This window comes from Suricata suricatta, chromosome 2, assembly GCF_006229205.1.
Source record: "Suricata suricatta isolate VVHF042 chromosome 2, meerkat_22Aug2017_6uvM2_HiC, whole genome shotgun sequence".
In the NCBI taxonomy this organism is placed as follows: Eukaryota; Metazoa; Chordata; class Mammalia; order Carnivora; family Herpestidae; genus Suricata; species Suricata suricatta.
The window spans coordinates 82,638,420-82,652,496 of record NC_043701.1 but is presented as its reverse complement, the minus strand read 5'-3'; the positions used below and the strand labels follow the sequence as shown (position 1 = coordinate 82,652,496).

The 14,077-nt window shown below is 41.6% G+C and overlaps 1 long non-coding RNA gene across 1 annotated transcript; it reads left to right on the top strand.

Moving 5' to 3' along the window:
* Nucleotides 1–7,473: 7,473 nt before the first annotated feature.
* LOC115306703 lies at nt 7,474–13,011 on the top strand. Its single transcript, XR_003915409.1, has 2 exons — nt 7,474–7,612; nt 12,562–13,011. It is a non-coding gene; the product is annotated as an uncharacterized LOC115306703 (long non-coding RNA).
* The last annotated feature ends 1,066 nt before the right edge of the window (nt 13,012–14,077 follow it).

Here is a 14,077-nt window from a genome sequence, read left to right as displayed (position 1 = left end):
GCTGGCGAGGGTGTGGAGAGATGGGCACCCTCTTACACTGTTGGTGGCAATGTAAACTGGTGCAGCCGCTCTGGAAAATAGTGTGGAGGTTCCTCAAAAAACTATCGATAGAACTCCCCTATAACCCAGCAATAGCACTGCTAGGGATTTACCCAAGGGATAAAGAAGTGCTGATGCATAGGGGCACATGTACCCCAATGTTCATAGCGGCACTGTCAACAATAGCCAAATCATGGAAAGAGCCTAAATGTCCATCACCTGACGAATGGATCATGAAGATGTGGTATATATACACAATGGAGTACTATATGGCAATGAGAAAGAATGACATATGGCCATTTGTAGGAAAGTGGATGGACCTTGAGGGGATCATGCTAAGCGAAATAAGTCAGGCAGAGAAGGATAGATACCATATGTTTGCATTCCTAGGTCTAACAGGAGAGACCTGGCAGGGGACCATGGGGAGAGGAAGTGGGAAAGAGAGCTGGGAAGAGTGAGGGACACAGATCAAGGGAGACTACTGAATACTGGAGATGATCCACGGACTGAAAGGGGAAGGGGAGGGGGGGAGGGGGTGATGGTCATGGTGGGGGGCACTTGTGGAGAGAAGCACTGGGTGTTATATGGAAACTAATTTGACAATAAACTATTTAAAAAAAAAACTAAGGCCTTGCCAGTGAATATTTACAGGATTTCTTTTAGAAATATAATAGCAAATATCACAGATGTCTAAGAATTAGGCTCAATTTTAGAACAAATCATAATTTGTTTTATTGCTTTATTTAATTGGACTTCAACTGGCCTTTGGATAGTACAATAATGTTCTTAAGCAGATGAGATTATTTTAAAATAGATATAAGATGGAATTATGGCCTTTCTTGAGAATGTCACAACATATGCAATCAGTTATGAAATACACATTTAAAGTAAGATCAAATAGGATCATTATTAACAAAAATTTTTAAAGGAACATAAGTCCAATCTTCCTTTATGGATATATTATGAAATTACAGACTTTCTCAAGCAGAGAATAAACATTTTATAGAGAACCTATTTTGCCATGTATAGGTGCATGATATTAAAGAAAATTGGGGGGGCACCTGGCCAGTTCAGTCAGTAGAGCATGCAATTCTTGATGTCAGGACGGTAAATTCAAGCCCCACATTGGATGTAAAGATTATGTAAAACTATAATCTTTAAAAAAAATTTTTAATAAAGAAAAATTTTAAAATAAAGAAAAACCTTTGCTCAAAAGTACTCAATTTATGTGTTCACAAATGTAAAATAAATTAGTTTTTAAAATAATTATCGTCCAGCACCATTAAAAATTAAATTCAGACATAATTAAAGGGGAAGCTTAAAAACTTACGCAGTAAATTTTCATTTTTACTCTATTTAACAGGCTCCTCATGGGTCCATAAAAGGCCACTCGAGAGGGAGTAAGGACGACTCTAACCTGAGTACACACAATATTTTCCAAAGTCCTCCTACTGGAGAAACTATATAATGTCTCAAGAAGATGAGCCTGAGGGAAGAATGAACTGTTCAGAAAGAACATTTATCCTACATCGGTGCTTTTCACTAATCATCTGGGTATCTTGCTGAGATGCAGAATCTGATCCAGTTGGTCGGGGGAGGGTCCTGAGAGCCTGGATCTCTAACAAGCTCCCAGGTGAGGCTGGTGTTGCGGGACCAAGAAGAAGTGAGGTCCTAACATAATCTGTATCATCAGCTAATTACGAACGACAGTTTACTACCCTGACCTGCATCCTCTCACTCAGATATGTGTAATGTGGACATTTTAAATGACTTGCAGCTATCTAAAACTTTTTCAAATTGAACTCCAATATAAAGTATTTTCATTGCTTAAAAAAAAAGTGGTATGATATGTAAAAAGAAAAGAGCCAGATATCATCTGAAAGGATAACACAAATAATCAAGAGCAGAGAATAACAAAAATAAGGCTCAAGTATAATAATCTTTGAGGTAATCAGGCCATGGCAGGAGAGAAAGGATACATGAAGGTGAAGGTGAATCCCTCCAAACTGAGAAGTATTATCTTCAGGTTTGGGGCTTGCCCAGCCTCAGTAGATAGCTTTTGCATGGGGTATGGGAGGGATTAAGCCTTAAGTACTTAAGGCTAAAAGTATTCACGAAGGCCTACAGTTGCCTAATCAAATTGCTTTTATGCCTTTGGATCAGCGTTACATTACCCCACAGGGAATTTAAACACAAACATAAACATGTATTTAAATGAACTTAGAAGAAAGCTTGTTGTCTCGTCTCCTGTTTTAATTAGATCTGTCTTATGTAAGAAACATATAAATGCAGGCTTTGTGGTTTCCCTGGCAAAGCTACAGCACTAAGTAAATCCACTATAGTATTATTTTGTTTGCTTTTTTCCCTTAATTAAGTTTTTAAAGTTTCCTTAGCTCTCTGTGTGGCTGCTTCAGCTTAGGCAGCCGGGTTTGTGGTGAAGGTTTGGGAGAGCACATACCAACCTCCCCTTGCCCCTCTCAGGCGCCAAACAGTACCTCCTGTGCAGCTAGATAGGAAAGCAGGAGAAAAAAGGCAGGGGTGGGGGGTGGGGGACATCCCAACTGCACAATAAATGCCTTTCAGAGAAGCCTCTTTCTATCGTACTGAAGGAAAGCCCATTACTTTCCTGGCACACTGATAGAGGACACTCACAACATTAAACATCAAGTATGTCAATAGCTTTCCAGGGTTTATGGAAAATAAGGATAGTACTCAATTATATAATACCAAAATATTAAAATATTTCATTGGCCTAAGTGCTATCTTCACTGTAGATCTCAGGATTGGAGGCTCCTCTAGAGGCCAGTTTTAATCTTTTTTTTTAATGTTTTTTTTTTTTTTTTGATACAGAGAGAGACAGAGCATGAGAGGGGGAGGAGCAGAGAGAGAAGGAGACACAGAACCGGAAGCAGGCTCCAGGCCCTGAGCTAGCTGTCAGCACAGAGCCTGATGTGGTGCTCGAACCCACGAACGTGAGATCAGACCAGAGCCGAAGTCAGAGGCTTAACCGACTGAGCCACCCAGACGCCCCTAGAGGCCAGTTTTAGAGGCTGCAATCATGTCTTAGCAAAATATCCAATATGGGGGCGATCAGTAAACATGCCCCTAACTTCTCTTTTCCTTTTGTTAAAACCACAGCAAAGAAGGTAAGGTTTGACTAATGGACACACACTGCTGAGGGGCTTCAAAACCTTTTGAATTTTTGTCTATTTTTTTGGTTTGTTTTCTTTTAGTTTAATATTATTTAGACCTTAGTTGAATGCTGCTAGAAATCTAGAGCAAAAAGGAGCATATGCATAATACGAAGTATGTGTATTAAATACAGCAGGCTCCAAACAGGTATGATTAAGCTAATGGTGATCCACATGGCTTTGGAGCACTTGAAATGTGGCAGATCTGGGGACATCTGAGCGGCTCAGTAAGTTGAGTGTCTGACTTCAGCTCAGGGCTTGATCTCACAGTTCTCACAGTTCGTGAGTTCAAGCCTCACATCAGGCTCTGTGCTGACAGCTCAGGGCCTGGAACCTGCTTCATTCAGATTCTGAGTCCCTCTTTCTCTGCCTCTCCCCTGCTCATGCTCGCTCTCTCGCGCTCTCTCTCCCTCTCTCTCTCAAAAATAAACATTAAAAAAATTTTTGACCCTTGAACAACACAGGAGCTGGGGTGCCAAACCCCTGCACAGTAAAAATTCATGTATAACTCCCCCCTCCACAACTTAACTACCAGTAGCCTACTGTTGACCATACCAATAGCATAAACAGTTGATTAACACATATTTTGTATATGTATTGTATCTGTATTCTTACAGTAAAGTAAAGCTAGAGAAAAGAAAATATTCTAAAGAAAATCATAAGGAAGAGGAAACATGTTTACAGTATTACGCTGTGTTCATCAAAAAGAATCTGTGTAGGTAGGTCCACACAGTTCAAACCCATGTTGTTCAAGAGTCAGCTGTGCACATCAGATATCTAAGATTTAACATAAAAAAAATTTAAAAAGATATAAGGATCTCAATCATTGTTATAATATTAATTAATGTTTAAGTGATTTTTTTATATATTAAGTCAGATTTGTTTCACAAATAATGGTGAACGATGACTCATATTAGATATAGGTACGTATCTGCGTATCTTGTCATGTTTTACAACGGCACAGAAAAAACCTAGTAAGTCCACATAGTATTCTTTAATTATGCTTCTGTTTTCCAGGTTATGTACCTGGTTTAAATAAACTAAATTTTATGTATGAACAAAGACATACCCAGAAAGTAGAATGTAAAAAATACGCCTAAACGTTAAAAGTGATTATCCAGGAAAAGTGAAATGAGAAGTGATTTTTCATTATTTTCTTTGTGCTTTACTTATCCTTCCCCCCATAATTTCTGAGCCTTTTAAAACAAAACAAACAAAAAGGCTGTTCTATAAGCAGATGCATAATTAATTATTTTTCTTGTTGATATTTTTTCCACAACTATTTTACATGACTACCTAATTCAATCATTCAACATAACTGATTAAGAATCTCCTAAATACCAGGCACTGTGCCTGGCATTGGGAATGTGCCAATATACATACACTACATGTTTTTATCAAACAAATAGCCAAATACTCTCCATTGTCCTATGAAGGGTGCTGGAAATGCAGGTTCCTCTACTAAATCTCTCCTTATTTTCCAAATTTCCTTAATGTCAGTGAAAGTAGAATTACTTCAAACAGGTTTTTTTATCACTTTGTTTGATCTTTATTTTTTAAATAGTTTATTACCAAGTTGGTTTCCACATAACACCCAGTGCTCTTCCCCACAAGTGCGCCTCTCCATGACCATCACCCCCCTTGCCGTTCTCCCTCCCTCTTCAGTCCTCAGTTCCCAGTATTCAAAAGTCTCTCATGATTTGCCTCACTCTCTCTCCCCAACTCTTTTCCCCTGCCTTTCCCCTTCCCATGTTCCCCTGTTAGGTTTCTCCTGTTAGACCTGTGAGTGACAACATATGGTATGTGTCCCTCTCTGCCTGACTTATTTCGCTTAGCATGACTCCCTCTAGGTCCATCCATTTTGCTATAAATGGCCAGATTTCATTCTTTCTCATTGCCATGTAATACTCCATTGTGTATATATATATATATATATATATATATATATATATATATATATACACACACATTGTGTATATATATATCACATCTTCTTGATCCACTCATCAGGTGATGGACATTTAGGCTCTTTCCATGATTTGGCTATTGTTGACAGTGCTGCTATGAACACTGGCGTACATGTGCCCCTATGCATCAGCACTTCTGTATCCCTTGGGTAGATCCCCAGCAGTGCTATTGCTGGGTGTTTTGATCTTTAAAGTGATGTCACCTGATGTTACAGGAATATCTGCCTTCATCCATAAAAGCACAAATTTATAGTTTCACATCCATCTTTTTGTGACTTTGTGCCAAGAACCAGTAACAATACTGAAGCCCCCATGCCCTTCTGAGAAGGCGACAGGCCTGGAGAGGAATCAGTGAGCCCCTGCTCCTCTCCTTCCTGAAGACACTCATGTTTAGGAAGCCCCAAAGGAGGCTGTGTGAGACCAGGCTCATTAAACACAATAAACAAAAACTGATCAAACACTCAAAGACCAAAGTTTGTAAAAGATGCTTAGCTAGATAAATATAGATCTCCAAAATGGAACTTTTCTGTTTGCCCCAGGTTCCAGCAGAAACCACTGTGATTAGCAACTTCCAGCTAACATTTAAATTCTAATGTAGCTAAGTCATGATCCTTCACTGTCTAGGTGTAGCGTGTTATTTAAAAACATCTGCTGCCAAGCCCACCCTGTTGCTTTCCACAAAAGACAGCACATTAAAAAGCTTTCTTGACTAGGCATTTAAAGTCCTTCATAAACTGTTCCCAGCCCTGTTCCTCCCCAGTCTGTTTCTGTACCTTCCACTCTAGGCAACTGGCATAACTAGCTAGTTCCAGAACATGCCTCACTTCTTCATTTTTGTCTCTCACAAAGCCCCCCTTTATTTTCTCCGTTTTATACATTCTCCAGTGATAGATGACACTTACTTCTTCAGGAAATTCCCTGAGAGGACTTCGATCCCCAGAATGCCCTCCATCCTTGGACTCCATTGTGCTTCTCTCTGTAGAACTCTCTAGGCCAAGAGTGGGCATAAAGGGCTAGCTGATTTGGACAGAGTGGGACTATCAGTGCCCAGTCCACACTCTCTCAGAGCATCTTCTCTCTGTAGCTCCTTGCCATTCAGTACTGTTGTTTTTGCTTTCCTTGTCTCTTCCCTGCATAAGACAGCCTATCTAATAGAGAGCTTAGATGGATCTTTAATGGGCCATAGAGTCTTTTGGGTTACAGAACACAGAATGAGTAAACAAGGAAATGTTAAACCATTATTTTATGATCTCATTGCTCTTCAACTTTTCAAGACTGAGTCTATTCAAGTAGATGTTGCGCTCTGTAGAAACAAGGATCATGTCATACTCCTTTTATCTAACAGAGCTCCCCAAACAACAGTTTGTGCATAGTAGGTGCTAAATGGTTATGTGTTTCTTGATATCTTATTCAACACAATCATGACAAAGTGGCTGCATAGAAATGCCACAAGTAGTTTGAAGCTGATCAGCTCCCTGGCTCCATTCCTATTGGACACTCAACCAGATCCCCCTTATAATATAGACCTACCCTAACCCTCTCTGCAAACCTATACCTGAGCAAGCCCAGTGCATGGACCCTCACATCAGCCCCCTAGGAAGATCACGGGACTGGTGTCTCCCCTAGACAAAACCATAAAACTACCCAAGATTCTCTTCCCATGAGTCCCCAAAACTTAGGTCTAAAAAAGCACGGACCTGGGACTAAAAACTGGTTCAGGGAACTTCAGTGTGGAAGATGGAATGTCACGATGCCATTCTAGCTGCCCATATGGAGCTGCGAGTGGAGGGTTCAGAGGCACTCATGTACTCTAGCGCAAAGAGGAGGATGGCCTTGAACCCAAATGCTAAGACTGGCTGGCACTTTCCCAGGCATTTTCAACTCAGCCCTCTAGGTGGACCACTGCACTGCTGAAGAATCCTTTCCTGAAGCTTTCTGGGATCTACATCTAACCTTAACCTTAGCCCTACACCTAACCCTAACCCTTGCCTACCCCTAAGGCCCATGGCACCCAACACCTGAATCGACCCCTCACATGGGCACTCACTTAAGAACTCCAGGGAGACTACAGGACTGGTGTTGATTATGCCCTGCCCACTCCCCTGGATGGAAACTATCCTAGCCAAAGCTCTATCACCATGGGGCTCCTAATCCTGAGTCCTAGACCACTCCGGACCAGGGGCCCGGGATGGTGCATGGTGATTGGCTGCGGTACATGCAATGTCACAATGCCGTTGCTGAAGCATGGATGGAGCTGCACACTGGGGCTCCAGAGGCACCCCTGTGCACTAGCCCAAAGAGGAGGCCGGCCCTTGAAACCAAATGCTAAGCCTGGCCGGCACCTTTCCATGTGCCTCAACTTAGCCCTCTGGGTACCGAATGCACTGCTGGCAGATCTGTTTCTGGAGCATCCTGGTAACTTCCTCTAACATTTAACTCAACCCTATAGGTAACATTATCCCTAGACCTACCCTTCACACTCTCTGCAAACCTATACCTGAGCTAGCTCCGCACATGGTCCCTCACTTCAGCCCTCTAGGAAGGTCACTGGACTGGTGTCGCTTCTACCCTGACGATTCCTCTAGATGAAAACCTAACCCTACCCGAGACTGTTCCCATGGGGCCACAACACTTGGGTCTGAAAAAAGTGCAGACCTGGAACCAAGAACTGGTTTGGGGTAACTTGGCGTGGAAGATGGAACGTCACAATGCCCTTTCTGATGCCCACATGGAGCTGCACGTGGATGTTCCAGAGGCACTCATGTACTCCAGCCCAAAATGGAGGGCAGTCTTGAACCTGAACGCTAAGCCTGGCTGGCACTTTCCCAGGCGTTTTCAACTCAGCCCTCTGGGTGGAACACTGCACTGCTGAAGGAGCCATTCCTGGAGCTTCTGGGGATCTTCATCTAACCCCGAGCCCAGTCCAACACCTATCCCTAACCCTACCCCTACCCCTAAGGCCCATGGCAACTGGACACCTGAGTTGACCCCTCACATAGGCACTCACTTAAGACCTCCAGGGAGACTACAGGACTGGTGTTGATTATGCTCTGCCCACTCCCCTGGATGGAAACTATCCTAGCCAAAGCTCTGTCGTCATAAGGTTCCTAATCCTGAGTCCTAGAACACTCCGGACCAGGGGCCCGGGATGGTGCATGGTGATTGGCTGTGGCACATGCAATGTCACAATGCCATTGCTGAAGCACGGATGGAGCTGCACGTTGGGGCTCCAGAGGCACCCCTGTGCACGAGCCCAAAGGGTAGGCCGGCCCTTGAAACCAAATGCTAAACCTGGCCGGCATCTTTCCATGTGCCCTCACCTGAGCCTTCTGATAGCCAGTGCACAGATGGCAGATCTGGTCCATATGCATCCTGGAAACTTACTCTAACCGTAAACTCAACCCTACAGCTTACATTAACTTTAGATCTACCCCTCAGGCTCTCTGCAAACCTATACCTGAGCTAGCCCCGCACATGGGCCCTCACTCAGCCCTCTAATTGGCTGTGGCACATGGAATGTCACAATGCCATTGCTGCAGCATGGATGGTGCTCCACATTGTGGTTCCGGAGGTACCCCATGCACACTAGCCCAAAGAGGAGGCCAGCCCTTGGATCCAAATGCTAAGCCTGGCCGGCCCCTTTCCATGTGCCCTCAACTCAGTATTCTCTAGCAACACTGAAACTAGGCATGGTTGCAGTGGCTCAGATGAGTAAAGTGAGAATAAAGGGAGCATAATGCCTTTAGCATAATTGTCTTTTCTACCAGCATTTCCATGCAGGCTCTGTAACTCCGTGAGAATTTTGTGGCAAAGACTGTTCACTGTCCCCTGATACTAACCTCACTTCTCCCTTTTTGAGACCAAAAGCTCACATTTAACAGGTCACATGTCTGCCAGCCTGACATCATATTGTCCAGTCTTCCTTGTATCTAGGCAGAGGCATAAAACTAAATGCCACCTGGTGGGGTTTGAACAAAATTGATGTGTACACATTCTGAGTCAAATCCTTTAAAAGAATTTTTTTCTGGCTAATTTATCTCTCCTTCCCCTTGTCCAGGCTCAAGTACACAGCATAAAGTTAATGAACCAATTTTGAAGATAACACCACCATATAAGATGGTGAAGGAGCCCTGAGTCCCTGAATTGCTCCATGAAACAGAACCACCTACATACCTTAAGTTGCCAGTTAATTCTGGACTGATATATAAAGGAAATAGAACATTGTATCTCATTTGAATCAGGGTATTTTCAAGTCTCTTTATGATAGAGTCACTTAGCCTTTACCTTAATTAACATGGATATTTTCCAGATAAATAAGGCTTATTAAGATCAACCTCTGTCCCTTGATTATATGACATACTTTACTTTCCAGAAGCTTATGCATAGGCTCTGTGCTTTTGTATGGATTTCTTTCAATATACAAAGCTATTTAAGGACATCAAAGCCATATAGACTTGGCGCGTCACCTTCACCAACTATTGCTTTATTTGAGTTACAGAGTGTGGCTTCTGTAGGAGTCCATCAAATTTTGCCCTTTTCTCGTTTTGTCTTTCTTTTGCCAAACACAGGCTTACGTGTCACTTTTTGCTACATGAATGCACACATTTGATGTTTTTCACCAATGCCCTAGGAGTTCAAGGAAGAGTTCTATCTATCCTATGGCATATTCTCCAGGAACACATGATGTCTTAAAAACTGGGGTCCAAGAAGGAGAGTTCCAATCAGAGAAGCCTGCATATGTATAGCTGTTTATCTCTTCACTCTCAATCTCAGATATAATTCTACCTAGTTTGCTGAAGCACTTGTGCTAGAGCTCTAAGACATCATGTTAAGAAGTCCTGCTCTGGGGTGCCTGGGTGGCTCAGTTGGCTGGGCGTCTGTCTCCGGCTCAGGTCACAGTCTCGCAGCTCATAAGTTCGAGCCCCACATTGGGCTCTGTGCTGACAGCTCGGAGCCTGCTTCCAATTGTGTCACCCTCTCTCTCTACACCTCGCCCACTCACACTGTGTCTCTCTCAAAAATAAATAAACATTTAAAAAATTAAAAAACAAAAGCATAAAGCTACTTCCCAATAAAGGAATTGGAAACACATTTATTAAAAAAAAAAAAAAAAAAAAAAGAAGTCCTACTCTGAGGCTGCCATGCTGTGAGGAAGCCCAAGCTAAAGCTACACAGAGTCCACAGGGAGAGACCTCAGATACAATATGAAGAGAGAGAGGACAGGCTAGCTTTCAGATGTTCTGGCCATCTACTATTCCAGCTCCAACCACTGTCTGACAATAATCAGATGAGCAATTTTGAGCCAGAACTACCCAGCTGAGCCCTTCTTAAATTGCTATCCCATGAAAAGCACGATGGATTATAAAATATATTGTTATTTTAAGCCACTAATTTGGCAGTAGTTTGTTACACAGCATCAATAACTACAACAGTAACCAAAAGGATAGAACCTGGTACCCAATTTTTCGGAGGCCATGAGGAGAAAAGGGTATTTCTGACCAGAGCCCTTACCGCCTGAGAGTTTTGGCATAGAGACCACAGAGTTTTGATTCAAGAGTCTTGGTCTTTACTCTTTGCTCCAACTTGCTTATAAAGGGTAACTAAGTAATTCACTTGAGTTTTTCAGATTCCACATCTACCAAGAGCCTATGTGGCTCTTAGGAAGAGTATAGAATAAATAGAAAATCATAGGAACAATCCTCCCAATGAAAGCATTCAGGAAATGTTACCTGGGGGTTGATTACCTCATGCCCATTTATCTTCATGAAAGTCTTTTTTTAAAACGTTTATTTATTTTTGAGAGAGAGAGAGAGAGAGAGACAGAGTGTGAGTGGGGTAGGGTCAGAGAGAGAGGGAGACACAGAATCAGAAGCAGGCTCCAGGCTCTGAGCTAGCTGTCAGCACAGAGCCTGATGCAGGGTTCTAACCCACAAACCGTGAGATCATGACCTGAGCTGAGGTCGGCTGCTTAACTGACTAAGCCACCCAGACACCCCATGAAAGTCTTGTAAGAAGCTAAAGCTGGATGAAATGGATAATAATTTGGTGGATAGACTTTCCTCCTCTGCAACTCCAACAGACTCAACAGAGTTGACTGACTCCTATTAAATGTCAGTTACCTTCTGACTTGTTATATTACAGATGAAAGGCGCTAGCCCTTTCATAACTGTAGAAGGGAATGCTGCTCCCACTCTATACCTCTGTTTTATAACTCCACAGGGGCAGGCCCCCTTGCTTTTTGGTTAGGAAAAGCAGTAGTCTTTTCCTTTTATGAGTTTTGCTCTCTGTGAGATCCCAGGGTACATAGGCAGTCAGAATCATTTCTTCCAACCCCACAGCTCTTTTCAAAATCCCTCCCTTGGCAGCTAGCAAGTTTCTCATAATCTTTTTTGGAAATAGCTTTTCTCTGAGAATAACCGCCCTGCAATGAGGTAGGGAAGAACATATAACTGTCCCAGGAAAGCCTTGTCCGAGGCCATTATTTAATGCCAATCCTAGCATAGTATAGTGACTACTGGAGGAAAATATTGCTCTGATGCAGAAATCAGGCTGTGGCTGCTCAGCATGGGTGGCCCAGCAACCAGGCAGAGAGGGACTACAGGGACAGTTCTTAACCTAGGTTACTTCTAATGTTCAATAGTCAAAGGAAAATAATGAAAGCTAACTACTTCACTGTGTATTCAGATACTGCTTCTAACCAAACAAAAACAGAACCTGAAATAGCTGCTACCTTAAAAGCTAAAGTTGAGATTGTTTTCTGGAAAAAAATATGTCTATACTTTCACATATATGTAAAATATGAATTAATCATTGTAATTTTTGAGTGAAAATCTTGAGCATGCTATTTATTAATAGTAAGATCATTAATCTTAAAACAGAAAGATGAGCACAGATTATTGATATTACAGTTATTTCAATTTTGGAAGTAAATTAAATAGTTAATGTTGAATTCAGTGAAATAGATTTTGATTACATCAAGATAACTGATAACATCCTATAGAATATATAAACATAGAAAAATAGGCTATGTTTTAGGTGGTATTTTCCTCATCTTTCAATCTGTTTCCACAACCCTATTTTTCCCAGAGTAGAAACACAAAGAAATTTTGTTGCTGGTTTTAATTTTTAAAAATCTAATGTGAAGCTAAACTCAAGTCTAAAGGCTACCTTGCCTCTTAATTTTAAAACTGTTAAAATAAATTGGTAGACATACAAAAAGATATATCTGCAAAAGGTCAGTAAATTTACACTATTAGAAATTTTTAATTTAGCTTTTTTTCTACTATTATAATTTTTAAGTGTTGCAGGCCTTATAGTGGAAGTTTTCAGAGCTGTATCCTGAGTCATTTAATTTCTGTTAACAGATCTGTCCTGGCTTCTTATTGGCATTTATTCCGATGCCACCCACGTAGAACTCCAAATGTGGATCCAAGGACTGCTGAGCTGTGAACACTCTATTTGTGTAATTCTGCCAGTGACCACCCTTAAACCTCAGAAGAATCAAAGGAAAGCAAAGATATGCTGAAATGTTAAGGAAAAAAAAAAGCCAACTTTGAGGACACTTACAAGAATGTGAGTTCTATACGGCGCCCTGTCAAACTGGGGTCTTAGGGGTCAGGACCACCAATGTACAGTTTTTAACTGTCAGGACTTCTGGGTATGATCTGTGGCAAAGTTGTACATGTGTATGTACCAGCCTGCCCAATGCTTCACACAGAAATTAAGACTAACCACAGCTGAAAGAGGAAACCCCCGTTTGGCACAAAGAATAGGTGAATTGTAAGCCCTGAGCCAAAATACCTTCTTTTACCTTCCTTTGCACTTAAATAAGATCTGTGTGTGTGTGTGTGTGTGTGTGTGTGTGTGTGTGTGTGTGTACACGCACGCACGCTTTGAACCTTAAAATAAAAAGACATGAGACAGCAGGGCTTTCCTACCAGCAGCTCTGAATTAGGCAAAAAGTGAACAAAAAGAATATATCATTGGGGCACCTGGGTGGCTCAGTTGGTTAAGCCTCCGACTTTGGCTCAGGTCAGATCTCACGTTCGTGGGTTCAAGCCCCGGGTCGGGCTCTGTGCTGACAGCTAGCTCAGTCTGGAGCCTGCTTCCGGTCTGTGTCTCCCTCTCTCTCTGCCCCTCCCCCTCTCATGCTCTGTCTCTCTCTGTATCAAAAATAAATAAAACATTTTAAAAAAGTTAAAAAAAAAAGAATATATCATCGTCATTTAAACCTTCACTACTGCCTTCCTTGCCAACATCACCAACACTAAAAATCTTTGTTTCATTTTCATTTCAATTTGTAACTTCAGTTTTATTCAGTACTCTGAATTAAAGTGAGGGTAACATCAGTTAATTATAAGTTAATTTTGGTGTAATCTGGAATAAATTAGGTGATTGCTTAGTTCACATAAATATATTGTAATCATAAATTGGGATTTTAGACTTTGAAGGGAGCTTTGAAATTATTCCCCATTTAAACCTCTCATTTTAGAGATGAAAAAACAAAAATGAGATCCAGTGTGATTAAGTGACCTGCCCAAAGTCACACAGCTAATTAAAAGCTGAGTAAGAACTAGATTCAAGGTCTCCAGCTTCCCCATCTGGTGTTTGTTTTTTCTAATACACCTCAACTTTTGATTAGTCATAATAACAGGTAGCAGGGACTTGGATTAAACAAAACAGCAAAGAAAACTGGTGTCTCCTTTCCTTGTTTCTGAGCTCCTTGCAAATGGGATTGTTTTATTGTTTATTTAATTACCTTGATAACCTCTGCAGCATCTAACACAGCATAGATTTTCAGCAAAAAACATGCTTAGTTAAATGCAGTGAAAAACTGCAGGAAATCAACTGATGTATCTTTCTAGGAACAGCAGATTAATG